The 4822-nt window shown below is 43.7% G+C and overlaps 1 protein-coding gene across 2 annotated transcripts in view; it reads right to left on the reverse strand.

Moving 5' to 3' along the window:
* RBM6 (RNA binding motif protein 6) overlaps positions 1-4822 on the reverse strand; it is a 111116-nt gene that overhangs the window by 27534 nt on the left and 78760 nt on the right. The window lies entirely within an intron of this gene.

A 4822-nucleotide genomic window follows, 5' to 3' on the forward strand; every position in this document is an offset into this window, starting at 1 on the left:
CCCGGGTACCGCAAAAAAAAAAAAAAAAAACAAAAAGAGGTGGTTTCTGATGAAAAGGTGCACAAGGCAAGTCTAAAGAAATTTACAGGCAATGGCCCCACAGGGAGTTTTTAGAGAGACTGCCATAAAGACTCTGTTTCTTGATAGCATTGCCAATCCTCCAACTGGCCTGCTCAAGGTGCTCTTTATGTTCTTAAAGTACCTACAATTACTTTAGGTGCTGTGTCTAAGACAAGGAGGGCTGCTAGTAAGTACATTACCAGGAATTTCAACACCAACAACAATCAAATGGACCTGCTGAAAGAGTAAAGCAAGAGGAACAAAATAACAGGTTTAAAACAGATGTATCTCTTGGTAACTGTGGGAGATTGGTTCCAGGACCCCCACGGATACCAAAATCCAAGGATGCTGAAGTCTCATCTAAAAGCCTCTAGTAGGGCTTCCCTGGTGGCGCAGTGGTTAAGAATCCGCCTGCCAATGCAGGAGACAGGGGTTTGAGACCTGGTCCGGGAAGATCCCACATGCCGCAGAGCAACTAAGTCCGTGAGCCACAACTACTGAGCTTGCGCTCTAGAGCCCGCGAACCACAACTACTGAAGCCCGTGTGCCTAGAGCCCATTCTCCACAACAAGAGAAGCCACAGCAATAAGCCCGTGCACCACAAGGAAGAGTAGCCCCCGCTCGCTGCAACTAGAGAAAAGCCCGTGTGCAGCAACGAAGACCCAATGCAGCCAAAAATAAATAAATTTATACAAAAAATAAAATAAAACAAAATAAAATGGTGTAGTATAGCTGGTCTTCTGTATCTGCAGATGCAGAACCTGTGCATATGGAGGGCTGGCCATATGTCATTCCCCTCAGTATAAAAGGGTAGTTTTTATAGAACTCTCTTTTGCATAGCAGCTAGGCTCATTCCTTCTGGTACAAGGATATGTTACAGTTCAAACATCTTGTAAAACTCAGTATCCCCAAAGGCCAAAACCAGAATGAGACAGAAAGAGAAAAGGAAAGGAAGGAAGGAGGGAAGTAGAGGCCAAAAATCCTGAAGGAAGTACACAGAATGCTCTGTGACACCTCTAGCTTGGCCCACTGACAACAACTCTAGCTTGGTCCACTGACTGCCATGTACCCTCTGCTTAGAATGGCCTTTCACCCAACAGAAGCTGAGTTGCCCTCTGAGCCACCAGGAGGGCAGCCACCTGATGGAAACTCCACCAGAAACAAAAAAGCACTTGAGGGTCCAATTAATACTGAGGAGCAAAAATAGAACTACCATACGACCCAGCAATCCCACTACTGGGCATATACCCTGAGAAAACCACAATTCAAAAAGAGTCACGTACCACGATGTTCACTGCAGCTCTATTTACAATAGCCAGGACATGGAAGCAACCTAAGTGTCCACTGACAGATGAATGGATAAAGAAGATGTGACACATATATACAATGGAATATTACTCAGCCATAAAAAGAAATGAAATTGAGTTATTTGTAGGGAGATGGATGCACCTAGAGTCTGTCATACAGAGTGAAGTAAGTCAGAAAGAGAAAAACAAATACTGTATGCTAACACATATATATGGAACCAAAAAGAAAAAAATTGGTTATGAAGAACCTAGGGGCGGGACAGGAATAAAGATGCAGATGTAGAGAATGGACTTGAGGACATGGGGAGGGGGAAGGGTAAGCTGGGACGAAGTGAGAGAGTGGCACGGACATATATACACTACCAGATGTAAAACAGCTAGTGGGAAGCTGCCGCATAGCACAGGGAGATCAGCTTGCTGCTCTGTGACCACCTAGAGGGGTGGGATAGGGAGGGTGGGAGGGAGACGCAAGAGGGAGGAGATATGAGGATATATGTGTATGTATAGCTGATTCACTTGTAAAGCAATTATACTCCAATAAAGATGTTAAAAAAAAAAAAAAAGATTGAGCAAGGAGACACTGCCCTCTGGGCGGCTACTTATCTGGATATCTTTTCTTCTCCAGACAAAAGCACAACAAACATGTTTTCTAAAATGCTCCTTAATAACACTGTTTACTGCCTGACCAGTTTATCTGTCATTTCCTAAGAGGACACAACCTACCTCTTGCTAAAACTAAAACCTTATTTGTGCTCTTTGAAGCAGTATGGCTGACCTGTGTTTCACTGGGCCCTACTCACCAGGCTCAGAGTTGGTGGAAGTAAGGTCTCTGTTCCAGAAACACAACACAGGTGCTGACGACACAGGCATCTGGTGCTGAGAATATATTCCACCCACTCCACCACCATTCCCTGCCATTCTTTTGTGTATTTTAAAGTAAGATCCCATAAAATGCCTCTATCATTGTGAAAGAAAATCAGTGATCTGCAGTGTTGGAGATGATTTCATTAACTTAGGTCCTGGAAGACTTAGGATGGATAGACTCATCTACCAGGGGATCTATAAGAGACTTCTAAGAGTCATTTGAGTCAAAAACAAAGAGGCAAAACATAAACAAACAAACAAATAAATAATCAAAACAGCCAAAAGTCTTTTCGTTCCTTGTGAGAAGATGAGGTCCTATTACAAAGACTGAGACTGTCAGGCAGATGGGGCACTCAGCAAAGTCCCTCACCACAAATATCTTACCATAAAGAAACAATTTACAAGCTCCAGTTAACAGTGCTTAGAATAATCAAACAACTGTGAACCACTAAAATGCAAATATTTTTGAAACTTTCAGTTTGTTATAATTTTGTATGTTTTAGAACAATGTTTCAGCCAATGTTTATAGAGACCTCAGTTTAGTTAAGATTTCCCTGATTATTCAATTACTTATTTCCAAATAAAGATACCATCTAGTTCTTAGTGGAAGTAGAAAATTAGGTTTGAACATATCTTACTGATATCAGAATTCCTTTCAGAATTCCGGTTTCTATAACCTCCATTTTATTCTTTCATATTCTAAGATGACTATTGTTCTAGATCCCCTGGCTCTTTTCTTCTGGGAAAAGTGGACCCTAAATTCAACATATACTCATGCTTCATTGTCTAGGTCTCTAAACTGAGTCACTGTAGGGGAAGAAAAAGCAAGTTGCTAAAATCAATGCGGAAAATATACAGCTTCTTATTTTGCTTTGTTTGCTGAATAATGTTCAAACCATTTCTCTCTCATTTCTTTTTCTTACAGAGCTGACGACTGGAAGTAGCAGGAACAGCCAAGAGAGCAGATGAGGCCCACAAGTCCTAAGACACTGCACAGGCCACACTGCTGAGCCTACCACAAAGGCTGCACAATATTCCCCAGGCATCCCCCAAAGAACCAGCAGCTATTCTTCTGGCCTCACGATTGAAAAGAGATTATTTCTCCTGGCTCTTTACCTACTACCTCCCACCCAAGAATCTTAGCTCTCTTAAAGGTGGTCTCTATTAGCCTCTCTGGCTTCAGTGTCCTGGGCTCAGACACTTCAGAGAATCCTGCTAACATACTTTCTGCAGAAACAGGGCCTTGAAAAGATGAATAAAATACAAAGCTGCCAGACTTCCGAACACTCACTGTTCAACTGCCATTTTAGCAGAAGTAACCACCCACCATTCTTTATTTCTTAGTCAAAAAGCTATAGACCCACTGCCACTCTGACAGAAGCTATAAGACTAACAATGGAAGTTTCAAGTCAGAAAAGGTCCACTAGAACAAGTTGGATCCCTAACTCTTTTAATTAATTAATTAATTAATTTTTGGCTGTGTTGGGTCTTCATTGCTGTGCCCGGGCTTTCTCTAGTTGCGGTGGGCAGGGGCTACTCTTCGTTGCAGTGCATGGGCTTCTCACTGCGGTGGCTTCTCCTGTTGCGGAGCACAGGCTCTAGGCGCACGGGCTTCAGTAGTTGTGGCACATGGGCTTAGTTACTCCGCGGCATGTGGGATATTCCCGGACCAGGGTTTGAACTCGTGTCCCCTGCATTGGCAGGTGGATTCTTAACCACTGCGCCACCAGGGAAGTCCTCCTAACTCTTAGATCTACTCATTCTCACATGCAAATAACAGAATTATCAAACTTCAGCCCCTAATAAAAACAAGGGATGGCTTTTCACATGGAAGATGTGCCCACATTAAATTAGTCCATACTGAGGAAGCAACATCTGCTGAGCTGTAATATCATGGCTGCCATTGCAACAGATACGTATAGAGAATGAGGGAATGATCTCTGCACAGGGCATAAATCTCTGGTAATCCAGTAGTTTGGGAGAACAAAGCCAGCAGGTCTCTAACACTATCCCAGCTAGAGGTACTACAAGTGCTACAAAGGCACAGCCTCTGGCCATGAAGAAACCCTCCTGGTCAGACCTGTATGCCCTGGAAATATAACAGAGACTTAACCCTTAGATGCCTTGAAGCACTCTCAAGACCTAAGATACACCATCCAATGTATTAAAAGGCATCCCTTATATTTGTTTGAAGACCACCAAAATAACCAAGATAAGTGATCATGTAATTGAAAATTTCTCCTCTTTATAAGAAAAACTGGGGGAAAAAACACATTAAAAAGGGGAGACCCTTGAGCAGTGTCAGGAAGCATCTTGAGGTTTCTAGCACACAGAATAGCAGGCATGTCTAGATTTTTTAGGAAAGTTCCAACTTCATGTTTTGTCCTATCAAAAGGCTACGTGGGGCTTCCCTGGTGGCACAGTGGCTGAGAGTCCACCTGCCGATGCAGGGGACACGGGTTCGTGCCCCAGTCCAGGAAGATCCACATGTCACGGAGCGGCTGGGCCCGTGAGCCATGGCCGCTAAGCCTGCGTGTCTGGAGCCTGTGCTCCGCAACGGGAGAGGCCACAACAGTGAGAGGCCTGCGTAC

Source organism: Neophocaena asiaeorientalis, unplaced genomic scaffold, assembly GCF_003031525.2.
Source record: "Neophocaena asiaeorientalis asiaeorientalis breed wild unplaced genomic scaffold, Neophocaena_asiaeorientalis_V1.1 scaffold680, whole genome shotgun sequence".
In the NCBI taxonomy this organism is placed as follows: Eukaryota; Metazoa; Chordata; class Mammalia; order Artiodactyla; family Phocoenidae; genus Neophocaena; species Neophocaena asiaeorientalis.